Source organism: Oryctolagus cuniculus, chromosome 20 (assembly GCF_964237555.1).
Source record: "Oryctolagus cuniculus chromosome 20, mOryCun1.1, whole genome shotgun sequence".
NCBI lineage: Eukaryota > Metazoa > Chordata > Mammalia > Lagomorpha > Leporidae > Oryctolagus > Oryctolagus cuniculus.
In genome coordinates, this window is record NC_091451.1 from 6,954,556 (window position 1) to 6,971,148 (window position 16,593).

The 16,593-nt window shown below is 44.2% G+C and overlaps 1 protein-coding gene across 4 annotated transcripts in view; it reads left to right on the top strand.

The window, feature by feature from the left end:
- PPP2R5E (protein phosphatase 2 regulatory subunit B'epsilon) overlaps positions 1-16,593 on the top strand; it is a 178,066-nt gene that overhangs the window by 59,861 nt on the left and 101,612 nt on the right. The window contains exon 2 of one of the 4 annotated variants that reach the window (XM_051826410.2): positions 7,925-7,994. The exons of the other annotated variants lie outside the window; for them this stretch is intronic. The gene's annotated coding sequence lies outside the window, so the exon portion shown is untranslated. The remainder of the gene's footprint in view (positions 1-7,924; positions 7,995-16,593) is intronic. 4 annotated transcript variants of the gene reach the window in all.

The window sequence follows — 16,593 nt, forward strand, 5'->3', positions numbered from 1 at the left end:
TGTGGGGTGGGAGCAGAGAAGTCAGGGAGGGGGTGAATGGGTGGTAGGAAAAGAAGTACAGAGAGGATTGGGGGGCGGATCTAGATTGAAATGTCATTAGTTAAGGGACTTTTTTTGGGGGGGGGGAGGGGAAGAAATGCCTTTAGAGGAGTTTCCCATAACAGATGTTTGTCAGCATATGTACAACCACACAGATAGTAAGAGATCAAACTTTATATATTACTAAAAATGCAGACATCTGGAGATTTTTTCTGCCTGTGTGGTGGGGAGGAAAGTATACATTGTGTGCAAGAGGACATCCACATTTCATAGTTCATCTTGCTGCCAGTTTGCTTTTGTCTGAATTGTATAGCAGTATCGCTCTTCTATGAATCAGAGAGATGTCAGGCTAGAATTGTGCAGGAGAAATTGTTGCTTCGTTTGGGTGGAAGATTAACTTTTGTAAAATCAAGGCCAGTGAAAAAGCTGAAATGACTATTGAGTTTGGATATAATAATTGCTTCAGGGTTAACTTATTTATTATACTTAATGTGCTGAAAAGCTATTTTTCTTTTCTTCTTTCTTTCTTTCTTTTTTTTTTTTTTTTTTTTACAGGCAGAGTGGACAGTGAGAGAGAGAGACAGAGAGAAAGGGCTTCCTTTTGCCGTTGGTTGACCCCCCCAATGGCCGCCGCGGCTGGCGCGCTGCGGCCAGCGCACCGCGCTGATCCGATGGCAGGAGCCAGGTACTTCTCCTGGTCTCCCATGGGGTGCAGGGCCCAAGCACTTGGGCCATCCTCCACTGCACTCCCTGGCCACAGCAGAGAGCTGGCCTGGAAGAGGGGCAACCGGGACAGAATCCGGCGCCCTGACCGGGACTAGAACCCGGTGTGCCGGCGCCGCAAAAGCTATTTTTCAATAAGAAGTGCTGTTGGAGCAGACTTTGGTGCAGTGGTTAATATACCTCTTGGGACACCGACATTCCATATCGGAGTGTCTGGGTTTGAGTGCCAGCTCTGCTTCTGATTCCACCTTGCTGGTATAGCCACCCCAGGAAGCAGCAGATGATGGCTCCAGTACTTGGGTTCCTGCTCTGCTCATCGGGAGACCCAGAAGGAGTTTCCTGCCTGGCCCAAGCCTGGCTGGTGCAGGCATTTGGAGAATGAACCAGTGGGTAGAAGATCTCTGCCTGCCTCCTGTCTGTTTCTCTGCCTTTCAAGTAAGATGAAAATAAATGGAAGTTTAAAAAAACGTTGTTCCTCGGTGCTGTTGTCAAAATCATGGTCTCTGAGGACAGATGAGCAGATTTGCTGAGTTAGCTGTGGGCAGTTCCTCTTTGTTGTTTGGGATTCTTGTACATTTAAAAGAAATTACTGGCTTACATGTTTTGGTTGTGTATTATAGAAATATTAGGACCTAAAAATTGAACTTGGTGGTGCCCCGATAGCGTTTTTCAATCTCTCGTTTACTAGCCCGAGAACATCGGGTAGGCCTTTGGAAGCAGAGTTGGCCTCGTTTTGGAACTTGTGTCTGGCTTTGCTGGTCTTTTGAATAGACTCCGAGTACTTTTCTTTGGTTTGAATTATAACATTGTTTCTTGTGGTTCCAAAAATGATCTGTAATAGCCTCGTTTTTTGTCACTGCCTCATTCTTCAGAAGTTGCTTTTTGCTTTTGGATATTTGTGGCTGATGGACTCAATGCACGCTTAAGACACATGAAAAAAATTAATTTAATGTTAATGCAGGCAGATTTTTTCTTCATACTTGTGTGTTTTGTGTCTGTGACAGAGAGGGAGGGAGAGAGAGAGGGAAAGATCTTTTTCATTTTAGAATCTTGCCTTTAGCTTCCCCTCTTTTTTTTTTCTTTTTTCTTTTAAAGATTTATTTATTTGAAAGTCAGAGTTATACACAGAGAGAAGGAGAGGCAAAGAGAGAGAGAGAAAGAGGTCGGTCAGTCTTCCATCTGCTGGTCCACTCCCCAGTTGGCTGCAATGGCTGGAGCTGTGCTGATTCGAAGCCAAGAACCAGGAGCTTCTTCTGGGTCTCCCACGTGGGTGTAGGAGCCCAAGGATTTGGGCCATCTTCTACTGCTTTCCCAGGCCACAGCAGTGCGCTGGATTGGATGTGGAACAGCTGGGACTCAAACTGGTGCCCATATGGGATGCCGGCACTGCATGCGGCTGCTTTACCTGCTACCCCACAGCGCTGGCCCGAGCTTCCCCTCTTACACTCTTTCAGTCTGTACCTCCAGGTTAGAATTTTCTCTAATCCAGACTTGAATTTCTAGTTACTGCTTGGGCCCTCTCACAGACACTCAAATTCGGTATGTTTTGGATTTTTCTAGAATTTCTTTTTGGTTTTCCGCCTCTAGGGAGAGGCATTGTCATCTCCTTTGTGGCCCAGGTGTCATCGGCTTGGGCCCTAACTCTGCTTCCAGCTGCTCAGTAGCCTTTGGACTCTCTCCTGCCGTGTCCTTCCTTCCCCCCATGTGTTCTCTCTTCTGCCCACTGAGGGAGACCCCTGGTAGGTCTGTCGGCCTACAGCCTGCTCTCTTGCAGACACACTTGTCAAAGTTGCCAATATAAGCTGGTAACAGACTGCCTTGACTTTCACATCGGAAAACAGCTGCCGTCTGACTCCTGCCTGCCTGCCTGCCTGCCTGTGTGCTGGCTCCCTCCTTCCTGTTCCGGGTTCCCCAGGCTGAGGCTGGGAGGAGCTGCCTCCACTGACTCCCTGGGTGCTCACCTCTCTGCCCTGCCAGGGTTGTTCTCTCTCCTGCCTCGGGGCCCTGCTCCCTCCTGTGCTTCTGGCCGGCATCTTTTGTTCTCTCAACCTTGTCTTAGATACCACCTCCTCTCTCCTCCTTCTCATTCCCACAGAGCCGTAATCTCTCCCTGTGCTTATCTTAATAAGGGGATCATAATCATATTAATCATCGTAAGGGAAATGTCTATCTTTTCCACGAGTCTGTGAGTCACTGTTTAAAGTTACACCCCATCCCCTCCCCATTTCTCATTCCTTACTCTGCATTTTCTTTTTCTCTTGCACTTACCCCCCCCCCCCCCCCCCGTGCTTTTAAAAAAGATTTATTTATTTGAGAGATAGTTACAGAGAGAGAGAGAGAGAGATCTTGCACCTATTGGTTCACTCCCCAAAATAGCCACAGTTCCGGAGCTAGGCCGATCTGAATCCAGGAGTTTCTTCCAAATCTCCCACACAGGTGCAGGGGCCCAAGGACTTGGGCCATCTTCTACTGCTTTCCCAGGCCATAGCAGAGAGTTGGATCAGAAGAGGAGCAGCCGGGACTCAAACCACGTCCATATGCATCGCTGGTGCTGCCTATGATGCCACAGTGCCGGCCCCACACCCATCCCTTTGCTACATACTGTGTCATGTGTTAGATTTCTTATTTGTGCCCCGCGAGAACGTAGACTCCATTGGTGCAGACGTCTTCCTGTCTTTTGGGCTCTACAACAGTGTCTGTTACCGGGAAGGTGCTCGGCTGTTTGCAGAGGATCTGCATTCGTGCATCGGGCCTAGCCCACAGTAATTATTGAGCACGTTAAAGTGATGCTGAATAGTTCTGTTTCTTAAAATAATTTTTATTCGAACAGTTTACTCTGTTGAACTTTATAGAGGATGGCTGCCTCTTCCCTTGTCCAGTAAATACGATTAAAAACTTTTTAGAGTCTTCCTTTTGCGAGAGTCTGTTTTACTCTCTGCTGATGAGTTGGGATATCTCAGTCTGCCAGAAGTATTTCATACATTAGCCCCCTTTCTTGTATAGGCCCAAGCTCAACAACTAAACTATCTCACCAAAGTGCATGCTTTCAGAGTACGTAAAACTCCCATGTGCCCCTAGCAGCAGTTTTCAAACACTTTTGCACAAATGAACTTGAAAGAATTTTGTAAAACAATGTTTTTTTATTGACTCAGGAAAGCTTTCCTTATATGTTTAAGATAATTACATAGCATGTAATTTCTCAGCATTATACACATTGACATTTAAGGATTAAATTGCTTCATTATTCTTGTGTATGTATTTTGTATAATTTAAAGAAAGTAGTTCGTTACCCTCCATCATCTAAAATATTGAACAGGGACAGGAGTTGGGTGCAATTAAGATGCCACTTGGCGACTACTGCATCCCATTTCAGGGTTGCTGATTTGATTCCTGGCTCCCCTTCTGATCCAGCTTCCTGATGTTGCACACCTTTGAAGGTAGCAGGCAATGGCTCAAGTACTTGGTCCCTGCTACTTACATAGGATATCCAGAATGAGCTCTGGGCTTCTGGCTTCGGCCTGTCCCAAAGCTGTTGTGGGCATTTGGGGAGTGAACCAGGAAATGGAAGATCTGTCTCTGTCTCTCTCTGTCTTTCACATAAATAAATTAAAAACAGAGAACAACAACAACAAAAAAAAAACCCAAAACTAGTTCTGTAACCTTTTTCTTATTGAAGTTTTATTTTCATTCCACTTATCTTGTGGATTTTTATCATAATAAAAATATCTTAAAACTAGGAATTCTTAATAACTGTCTCATACTTAGGGGGACGCGTGTGGCACAAAGGGTTAAGCTGCCCCTTGGAATGCCCACATCCCATATTGGAGTGTCTGGTTTGAATCCCAGCTACTTTTCCTTCTAATCTAGCTTCTTGCTAATGCCCCTGGAAGGCAGCAGATGATGGCTGAAGTACTTGGGCCCCTGCCAACCATGAGAAAGGTCAGGATAGAGTTTCTGCCTCCTGGCTTTAGTATGACCCAGCCCGACTGTTGCAGGCATGTGGGGAATGAACCATTGTGTGGAAGATCCCTCCCTCCCTTGCCCCTCTCTGTTGCTCTGTCGTTTAGGTAGATGAAAATAATCCCATATGGGTGTGAGTCAAGTCCTGACTGCCCCACTTTGTGCCCTGCACTCTGCTAATGTGCTTGGGAAAGCAGTGGAGGGTGACCCAAGTGCTTATGCCCCTGCCATCCATGTGGGAGACCTGGATGAAGCTCCTGGCTCCTGGCTTTGCTTTGGCCCAACTATGGCTGTTGTCACCATTTGAAGAGTGAAACAATGGATAGAAGATCTCACTTTCTATGTCTCTGTCTCTGTGACTCTGCCTTTCAAATAAATAAATTTTATTTTAAAAATGTCAATTTAAATAAAAAAATTAAAATGCCTGTTACCATAGGGTTCTAAGTGTTAATTCAATCTGGAAGTAAATAAGATTTATCATTATAATTATTACCACATAATCCAAACCAAAATAATAGATTATTTTGGTAAATTATTAAAATAGAATAAATTATGAAAATGCATATTTTAACAAGTCGGTAAGAGTGTGATTTTATTCAATGAATTCTCCATACATGAATGAATATTGATTGTCGGATTGAGGATCCAGTATTAATTCTACTCCATATTTTTTATTGCGAGAAAGCACTTAAAAATCCTGTTCTTTTAAATAGGAAATAGGAATGGCAAGCATCCTGTTATTGCATTGTCATTTAATCCTTTGAAATGTTTTTCCTAAAATTATTTTTAATGACAACTGATTTGATCCTCTTATAATATTGTTGAAAGCAAAGAATTTGGTTTTCAGTTGTTGTCTATTCATTTTCTTTCTTTTTTTAAAAGATTTTTATGGATTTGAAGGGCAGCACTATGGGGGAGCAGTGGGGACTCACTGGTTCATTCCCCAAATGGCTGCAATGGTTGCAGCTGGGCGGATCTGAAGCCAGGAGCTTATGCCAAGTCTCCTACATAGGTGCAGGGGTCCAAGTACTTGGGCCATTTTCTGCTGCTTTCCCAAGCACATTAGTAGGAACCTGGATCAGAAGTGGAGTAGCTGGGACAGCAGCGTGGTGGCTTTACCCACTATGCCACAGATACCTGGATCTCAGTCCAGCCCTTTGATGAGAGGTTGGGAGTGAGCCGTGTTCAGGTGTGGGACTGGAGAAGGGGTATGTTCTTCATTTGTCAAGTGGGAGAAGGCAGATTTGAAAAGGGAACTTACGTCACAGAAAAGATTTCAGCAGATGGGTTTTAGGAAGGAATGCCTAGAAAACTGTTGCTTTGGAAGTGGATTTTTAAAAGATTATCTGGGTAGTAAAATTGGTATGAGGTTGACATTATTGAAGCTGAGTAGTAAGATTGGCAAAAGGTTGATAATTGTTGAACAGTGGGTATGTGAAAGCTTTCAACATTTTTAAATTTTTTTGAGAAGCACAGAGACACGCATGCACAATGGAGAGAGGCAGAGAGAGCACACACTCTCATTTGCTGGGTCACTCCCCAAATGCCTGCAGCCGCCAGGATCCCAGAACTCAGTGCGACTCTCACATGGACAGCAGGGACTCAAGCACTTGAGCTTCACCACTGCTGCTTCCGCGGGAGCCCCATTAGCAGGAAGTCAGAGTCAAGAGCTGGAGCCGGGTATCAGCCAGGTGCTCTGACAGAGGACATGGATCTCCTAGCCAGGGTCTTGACCACCTAGACTAGATTCCCACCCCGTCCCTTCTACTTCAGTGTGTTTTAATAGTCACATGATAAAAGTAAGACAAAAAAGTCCTCTGTGGAAAGGGTTCCTTTTGTTTGCCTTCTATTTGAGGTCTGTCATCTTTTGGAGTGACACCGTTAGTCATAGTGCCATTAACAAGGTCAGACCTTTAGACTGAGCCAAATGAAATTGTCACAAATTGTGTGTGTGTGTGTGTGTTTAAAAAATTTATTTATTTGAAAGGAGGAGTTAGAGAACAGGAGAGGGAGGGGGAGAGAGAGAGAGAGAGAGATCTTCCATCTGTTGATTCACTCCCCTAATTCCCAAATGGCTGGGTGCAGTGGCCTGGAGATGGGCCTGGCTGAAGCGATTAGCCAGGCACTCCATCTGGGTCTCCCACATGGGTAGTAGGACCACCTTCTACTGCTTTCCCAGGAGCATTAGCAGGGAGCTGGATCAGAAGCAGAATAGCCATGCCTTGAACTGGTGCTCATTTGGGATGTCTGCACTGCAAGTGGTGTCTTAACACACGTCACCACAATGCCGGTCTCCACTTTTTTTGACCTATAAATTTTTTATTAAAGATTTATTTATTTATTTGAAAGAATTACATAGAGAGAAAAGGAGAGGCAGAATTTATTTGAAAGAGTTATACACAGAGAGAAGGAGAGGCAGAGAGAGAGTGAGGTTTTCCATCCGTTGGTTCACTCCCCAATTGGCTGCAATGGCCAGAGCTGTGCTGATCTGAAGCCAGGAGCTTCTTCTGGGTCTCCCACATGGATACAGGGGCCCAAGGACTTGGGCCATCTTCCACTGCTTTCCCAGGCCATAGCAGAGAGCTGGATCAGAAGTAGAGCAGCCAGGACTCGAACTGGTGCCCATATGGGATGCTGGCCCTGCAGGCGGTGGCTTTACCAGCTAAGACACAGTGTCAGCTCCAACCTACAAAATTGAGAGTTCATAGTTCCACCTAACAATCTTTGATTGTATGCATTTTTTTCCTAAACCTCCTTATCAGTTTCATTTCACTTGCAACACAGCTGGATGGCTCAGGAAGAGTGGTTTTCATGCTCTTTCATTCCTCAAAGGCTATCCTTAATAGTTAAGATTTGTCCAAAAGAAGTTTAACATGCAGTCAGCACAGTGCTAGTTGCTGTATAGACCAAATTAACCAGGCAGCTGCTTCTTCCCCTTATTGTACTAAAGATTTAGGTTTTGCCAGTCTTTATTTTAAGTGTGGGGAAACAGATCAATTCATTTAGCGAGGTGCTGAGTGAACAGAAAGAAATGTTCAGGAGTAGACAGGTGGAGCTGTCACCCGGATAATAGCTGAGAAGTTGACATTGCTGAGAAGTTAATCTTCAAAGAGCTCTGAGCGAGTCTCATGTTTTTTATCTGTTTTATAAAGTCCTGAAATAACATGCCGGAGACAGATACTGTTGTTCCTGTTCTCTGCAGTGAGCCCGAGACTGGAATCTGGAGAAGTGAAGTGATGTGATCTGCCGCTGTGGGCCAGAAGCAGAATCAGGTTCTTGTGGGTTCTCGCGTGTACTCCATCCCCTAGACTAGTCATTCTTTTTTTTTTTTTAAAGATTTATTTTTTTTATTTATTTGAAAATCAAAGTTACATGCAGAGTGAAGGAGAGGCACAGAGAGAGAGAGAGAGAGAGAGAGAGAGAGAGAGAGGTCTTTCATCCGCTGGTTCACTCCCTGGTTGGCTGCAACGGCTGGATCTGTGCCGATCCGAAGCCAGGAGCCAGGAGCCAGGAGCCAGGAGCATCCTCCAGGTCTCCCACGTGGGTGCAGGGGCCCAAGGACTTGGGCCATCTTCTCCTGTTTTCCCAGGCCACAGCAGTGAGCTGGATTGGAATTGGAGCTGCTGGGACTTGAACTGGTGCCCATATGGGATGCTGGCACTGCAGGTGGTGCTTTACCCGCTAGGCCACAGCGTTGGTCCCAACCAGTCATTCTTACAGGGTGTTTTGGGGGTCCCTGAAGGTCCTTGAGTCCTTCACAATGCTCTGTGAGGTGAAAACTCTTTTTGTAATAATACTAATGTATTATATGCCTGCACTCTTCTCTCGTGAATGTACTGTGGAATTTGACGGAAGCTACATGATGTCTCATATTACAAGAAATTAAGGCAAAAGTAGGTTGGAGAATCTAGTTACTTTATATTAAGTCAGACCATAAAGAGATTTACAGTGATATAAAATGATGGCACTCTTTTTTCACTGTGTTTTTTTTTTTTTGGTAAATAGAGTTAAACTTTATAATTGTTATATTTAAATAACTTATTTTTTTGAAATTAAAAACATTTAGTTATTTATTTTCATTTTAATTTAGAAGGCAGAGAGACATAGGTCTTCCATTTGCTGGCTCACCCTGCTCATGCCTGCAACAGCCAGGTCAAAGCCAGGTCAAATCCAGGAACCCAGAACTCCCTCTAGGTCTCTCTTGTGGGTGTTAGGGACCTAAGTACCTTATTCATCATCTGCTGCCTCCTCGGATGTGCATTTGAGGGGAACTAGAGCAGAGGCAGAGTAGCTGGGCTTGAACCAGGCACCCTGACACTGAATGTCAGCGTCCTAAGCAGAGAATTCACCGCCAGTGTCACATGGCTGCTGAAGAAATTCTGTTTTTATTAGGACAAGAAAATCTGGCCTGGTTTAGAACTTTTAAGGCAAGTGATTGGCTTCACCTGAGTTTTGTAGGAGGGGCTTCCTTAGTGCAAAATATCTTCCCTCCCCTGGGTTACTCCTCAAATGCCCACAGCAGCTGGAACTGGGCATAGGCTGAAGCCAGGAAACTTGGTCCAGGTCTCTGATGTGGTGGCGTCATCCAGTTGCTTGCACCATCCTCTGCTGCCTCCCAGGGTCTGCACTGGTAAGAAGCTGGACTTGGGAGGCAGAGCTGGGAATCAAACCCAGGCACTCTGATGGGATACAGGTGTCTTAACCACCATGGCAAACACGTGCCCCTTTGCTTGTAATTTTTGATACATTTTGTGCATACAACCCAGATCACATTTAGTTAATAGACTTCATTTTATCTTTATGGGAAGATGCAGCATCACATAAAAGTAGAACTTTTCTGGAAAATCTAGGATGACATTTTTCAGATTTTTTGCTACCTGAGTAAAGAACTGATTTTACACCTTGAGCCTCGTACATCTATCTACACACATTAGTACAAGATACTACTACATGTAACTAGTCTCAAGTTTAATGGAACAGAACTGATTCTTTTGGATAGGCTCATTTCTATTCTGTTTTATACTACTCTCATGAAAAATATGGTGTTACAACTCACCAAATTTAAAAACAATACAGGGGCATGTTTTGGTGTAACAGGTAAAGCCACTGCCTGCAACGCCATATGGGAACTGGTTGAAGTCCCGGCTGCTCCACTTCCAATCCAGTTCTCTGGTAATGACCTGGGAGAAGCGACAGAAGATGGCCCAAGTGCTTGGGGCCCTGCAACCCAGGTGGGAGACCTGGAGGAAGCTCCTGGTTTTGGCCTGGCCCAGCCTTGGCCATTGTGGACACATTGAGCAGTGGGCCAGCGGATGGAAATCTCTCTCCCCGCCTCTCTGTTGCTCTCTCTCTGTAACTCTGACTTTTAAAAAAGAAACTAAAGACCATAAAGTAGGAAACATCTTACTGTACATAGGGCATAAGTGTCTTTTTTTGTGGGGAGGGGGCTCTATCAGATGGACTAACCCCCCAGGGGTGCTAGGGCATAAGTGCCTTTACAAGAAATTTAGGAGAACTGGGTTGAGTGTTGGTTCTCCCACTAATTACTTGTGTGATCTCTCTTTATTCTCTGCCTCTGTTGTTTGAGGATTGCCCTGCCAGGCCTTACACTGACTGACAGGTACAGCTCTTACCTCTTCGAAGACGGTATTCATGATATTAACAGTGATAGCTGCCACCTACTGAGACACTTAAGAAGACATTGTTTTAATGTAGTGCTGCTAGCTGCCGTTCACCGATGGCCTCTTACTAGCTAAATGTCACACATGTTTTTATTTCTCATGGCAGCTTGCTTTGAAACTGGTGTGATTCTCCTTTTAGCTGAGGAGACTGAGGCAGCATTTGTCAGTGAGGGAACCAGCATTCGACTGGGGGTGTGTCTGATTCCAGTATTTGTTCCCTTTCTCCTGAACTTTCTCCTGAACTGGTTTCTTTGTTAACCTTCCTGGGTTTCATCTTCCTTATTCTTTTTTTTTTTTTGACAGGTAGAGTTATAGACAGTGAGAGAGAGAGACAGAGAGAAAGGTCTTCCTTCCGTTGCTTCACTCCCCAAATGGCCGCTACAGCCGGTGCTGCGCCGATAGGAAGCCAGGAGCCAGGTGCTTCCTCCTGGTCTCCCATGTGGGTGCAGGGGCCCGAGGATCTGGGCCATCCTCCACTGCTTTCCCAGGCCACAGCAGAGAGCTGGATTGGAAGTGGAGCAGCTGGACTTGAACCGGTGCCCATATGGAATGCTGGCGCTGCAGGCAGAGGCTTAACCTTCTAGGCCACAGTGCCAGCCCCTTGTATGCTGTCTTTATGAAATGGGACAGATGCTTATACTCCATGGCTGTAGTCCAGATAGTTAGCAGATACTGTGGCCTTCGTAAAGGATATTCATGAGAACAGCCCATTAATTAAATGGGAAATGGAGAGATTTGGTCCTTGTATATATCCATTTTTAAATGGAGATGTGTTGTTGTGTGCATGTATATTAGTTGTAGTAGTAATAGCAGCAACAGCAGCACCAAAGTCATAAACAGATTCTAATACTTTACAGCCTAAATAATTTGCCCTATTCTTAATTTTCAGCTGATAGTGGACACAGGTCAGGTGTAATAAAGTAGCTTTTTTGTTCAGCTAAGTTTTTGTTACATAGATGATGTTATTGATGAATGTCATGAAGAAGTAATGTACAGATCACTTTATGGCTACTAATTGTTAATGGGTTTGAAAGCACATGAAATGCTAAGAATGGAGGCCTGGTAACCACCAGCATTCTTCTTACTCTTGTTCTTTTTAAGAGCAATAGTAATGTCATGAACAACTTCTCGGAAGTGGCTCTCTGATAATCCATCCGTATGGTTGGGCATCAGCTATCTCAACACTGATATTCACCTAGTGATTCATATAAATATAACTTAGGTTAAATAGTTGAGTCTGGTTTAGGAGTCAGAATAGTATATGATATTTGAACCAATTCCAGCAGGGATTTAAAACCTCTTATTGAAGATTGTTTTAATATAAACTTTAGTGAAAGGAGCAGTGATCTTGTAGCCTACAAGACACTGAATAGGGTCTCTGTTTCTTGCAAGTTGTATACTTTTGAGCAAATCCTGTGTCCTTGTTGCAAATCAGATTCCTCAACATAGTTAGCTTAACTAGGATCATTAAATGAAACAATGCATTTTCAGAGTCGTTAAAAACTTCTGGGTACCATGCAAATATAAAGCAACATCCTTTCTGGTTTCAAATGCTAGGGTACTGTTTAGTTTAGAGAGTATTCTGACCCCAGTTAGTGTTTGTAGGATATTTGTTTGTTTAGGTTCCTCAATGGCAAGTATAAGGTTAAGTCTCACGAAGAATGTGTTTTAAAAGTCTGAGTGCGTGTGTGCATCTGACAGCAGTGCTGCTCCGTTCAGTGTAGTGAAGTACTCGTCAGAGTTTCCACTGTAAACTCCCCTTAGCTTGGTTTTCCTGAGGGATAAAATTAGTCTGAATGTTTTTGGTTGGAAACTTTTTTCTTTTTAATAGAGAATGAATGCCTGCCCTGCTATTAAAAATGGTCTTTTCTTAGATTTTATAGCAGTTTATCATAAATGTTTTAAAAACCACATATGTAGTTTCTCTTTCTTATATCATTAAATATAAGATACAAGAGCATTTTCCTTGGCTCTAGTAGATTTTCTTTTAAAATTATCATAGTCTTCAATTTATTACCCAGGTTGAAATATTATAAATATCTTTTGTAAACTAATTGTAAGGTATAAAGAACTTAAATTTAAAAAAAAAAATTTTAGATTTTATTTATTTACTTGAGAGGCAGAGTTAGAGAGGTGGAGACAGAGAGAGAGGTCTTCCATCTGCTGAATCACTCCCTAGATGGCCTTAACAGCTGGAGCTGGGCTGATCCGAAGCCAGGAGCCAGGAGCTTCTTTCTGGTCTCCTATGCAGGTACAGGGGCCCAAATACTTGGGCCATCTTCCACTGCTTTCCCAGGCCACAGCAGAGAGCTGGATTGGAAGAGGAGCAGCCAGGATATGAATCAGCACCCATATGAATTGCTGGTGCTGCAGGCAGAGGCTTAGCTCACTATGCCACAGCACTGACCCCAGAACTTTTTTTTTTACTATGTAAATATACTTCTGAATACACATCCCAAGTTAAGAAAAAATAAACTGCTGTAATTTATAAGCCTCCTTAGATGTAGGTAAAAGTGTCCATTGGTCTTTGTTTTAAATATCAGGAAAATGTCTTAGAGACAGGCCATAGTCCCACTTGTAACAGGTGTCATGTGTGCTGTAGTTCAGGTGACTGTTGGGACCCAAGGCCATCCAGTCTATAGGCAAGGCATTTGTATGGCCCTATGGCTATCCCCAGAAGAGATGACTGGTGTTCCAGTTAGAACCTTTGCCTAGGAAAGTTTGAATTTGACATAGAGCAGTTAAAGGCAGAAACAGAAGCGGAGAGACAACAAAGAAGGGAAGAAGGCGTGAGTCATGTTGATTGGGAGTGGAGGGTGATCTGCCTTTATCACCTCTTCCCTGAAGTTGGTCTTGTTAGCGCTCCTCCTGGTGGACACACGTCTGTCAGCAGCATTTGACACTCGTCCACGTTTTCCTTGGGGTATTTATTCTTTTGCTTTTGGGATGCCACCCAGATTGTCTCCTTCCCTCTGGCTGTGCTTTCCTTGGGCTCTGTGCTGGCTCATCCTCCTGTACTCAGCTCATGTTGGATTTCTTTAGGGCTCCTTCTGCTTTACTTTTTGTGTATTGCTGTTGGTGATCACGTACATTCCCTTGGCTTTAATGCCATGTGTATACTGCTTTCACATTTTTTCTTTAAATTTTTTTTTTTTTGTTTAGTTAGCAAGTGAGTGAGCTCTCCTATTCACTGGCTCACTCCCCAAATGCTTGTAGTGCTCCAGGTTGAAGCCAGGATCCAGAAGTGCAATGCAGGTCTCCCTCATGGGTGGCAGGAATCCGGTTGCCTCAGCATTGATTCTGATTCCTCTCTACATATAAGTGCAGGATGGAAAAACTGCATTTCCTAGAATCCCTGGCTCCTGGGTTTCAGATACAGTGTATCTTTATATCCCATTTTAAAAATCAATATAAAGAGAGGAGATTTAATGTAGCTCATAGATACAATTCTAAGAATATAATGATATGTCCCTTCCTCCCTCTTCTCCCATCCTTTCTTAATTTTTATGATAACATATTTTTAATTTACTTTATAGTCAAAGGCTCAATGCTCCACCAAATAGAGTTCAGCAAGTAACAAGCAGTAAGGCATCTGTTCAGCAGACACAGACAGGATGATAAATGGTGATCAAATCTAAAGACGGCAGTTTTGTGCATATACATTAATTTTTTTTAGTGTTCTCTGTATATTAACTACCAAAAATCAGAGAAAACGTGCTGTTTGTCTTTTTGGTTCTGGCTTATTTTACTGAACATTCTGATCGCTAGGTTGCAACATTCGGTTGTAAAGTCAGGATTTCACTCTTTTTTATGGCTAAGTAGTATTCCATTGTGTCCGTGTATGTATACCACAGTTGCTTTATGCAGTTATCAGCTGATGGACGTTCCAGGTTGCAGGATATGGACTTCTTCACCAGCTTTTTAATTGCTAGCCTAAATGCCCACCCCAGCTCTTGCATTTCTGTCACCTCTGAGCCTTCCTCAAACTTTGGTCATGTATATACAATTGTGGACTGGACATCTCCATTTATGTTTCCTGAGCACCTCTAAATTAACACATTCTTGGTAAGGGACCTGATTTCCTCCAGCAAACGATTTCTTTTATTTTTATTCTTTAAAGATTTATTTATTTACTTGAAAGACAGAGTTACAGAGAGAAGGAAAGGCAGAGACAGAGACAGAGACAGAGAGAGAGAGAGAGAGAGAGAGAGAGAGGTCTTCCATCCGCTGGTTCACTCCCCAGATGGCTGCAATGGCTGGAGCTGTGCTGATCCAAAGCCATGAGCCAGGAGCTTCTTCCGGGTCTCCCACATGGGTGCAGGGGCCTAAGGACTTGGGCCATCCTCCACTGCTTCCCCAGTCCATAGCGGAGAGCTGGATTGGAAGTGGAGCAGGCGGGACTAGAACTGGCACCCATATGGGATGCCAGCCCTCAGGCAGCGGCTTTACCACTACGCCACAGCGCTGGCCCCTCTTTTTTATTTATTTACTCAGTCGCTCAAACCAGCCAGTGATCACTTGTTTCTCAGCCCCGCTTCCCCCAGAAAAGCTTGTCTTTTCTCTCTCCCCACCTCTCTTATTTTTCACTTTATTTGAAAGGCGGGGGCGGGGGGGGGGGACTTCCATCTATGGTGCAATCAGATATACCACGCACACATTTGATTTTAATATAAAACTCTGGAGTTTCTATAAATATGAATGGACTTTATCTCTACTTCCAATCTTTTCTCACTTTCTTCTTCCTCCTCTTAATACAATCCGCAAGAAAATTAAAGACCCAGTCTGCTAGGTTTTTGATTTCATTTAGTGTTTCTCGGAACTCTGAGAGCTATTTGGTTTTTTCATTAACAAGGTTATGGGAAAAGGTTTTACTCTTGTATATCTGTCATACACACACTATTAGTATTGGGAATGGCTTGGAAGCTTTATTTCCTGTTTTTGGTGTCACTTCATCTCCTTGGTTCTCTGACCTGTCCCACACTGAGCTTTCTGCTTCATTGTTGAGTTTCCTGCCTTACTTCTAGCTGCCCTATGATTCCATTTTTAAAAAAAGATTTACGGTTTGTTTGAAAGGAAGAGTGCGTGGGAGACCCAGAATAAGCTCTTGGCTCCTGGCTTCGGATCGTTGCGGCCATCTGGGGAGTGAACCAGTGGATGGAAGACCTCTCTCTCTGTCTCTACCTCTCTCTGTAACTCTGTCTTTTAAATAAATAAAATAAATCTTAAAAAAAAAAAAAAAGAAAAAGAAAAAGGAAGGAAGAGTGACAGAGAAGGGGGAGTGTGGATGAGATATCTTCTATCGGCTGGTTCACTCCACAAACGCCTACAGGGGTGAGGTCTAGGCCAGGATGAAGCCATGAGCCAGTGACTCCGTCCAGGTCTCCCACGTGGGTGGCAGGGACCCAGGTTCTTATGCCATTGTCCACAGCCTCCCAGGATGCATTGGCAGGAAGTTGGATTGGAAGTGCGGAGTAGCCAGGGCTCAACTCAGGCACTCTGACAAGACGGGCTGGTGTCCCAAGTGGCTGCTTACCTTGTGCCATGGCGCCTGCCTCCTGAGGTTCCATTTTTAACCTTTTGTTCCTAGTTTTCTATTTGCTCTGTCATTGAGCGTGACTAGTCCTCAAACTTCTACCCTTTCTGAGAAACTCCAGAATCCCCATGCTCCAGTTTAGCCCATGTTTTTGATTCTGTCTTCAATCTCCCCTTCCTTGGATGCACTGGAGGTCTCCCCTCCCCCTCCTCTCCCTTCTCCACTGTCCCCAGTACTACAGCATATGAACTTCTTTGATAAACTTTTTTTTAAAAGATTTATTTATTTATCTGAAAGAGTTACACAGAGAGAGGAGAGGCAGAGAGAGAGCCAGAGATCCTTCATCTGCTGGTTTACTCCCCAGTTGGCCGCAACAGCCGGAGCTGTGCCAATCCGAAGCCAGGAGCCAGGAGCTTCTCCCTGGTCTCCCACGTGGGTGCAGAGGCTCAAGGACTCGGGCCATCTTCTACTGCTTTCCCAGGCCGCAGCAGAGAGCTAGATCGGAAGTGGAACAGCCAGAACTCGAACTGGTGCCCTTATGGGATGTTGGCACCTCAGGCGGTGGCTTTGCTCACTAAGCCACAGTGCCAACCTGGATAAACTAACTTCTTTGGTGATGCTGTTTTTTAAGTTTTATTTATTTGTTTGAAAGGCAGA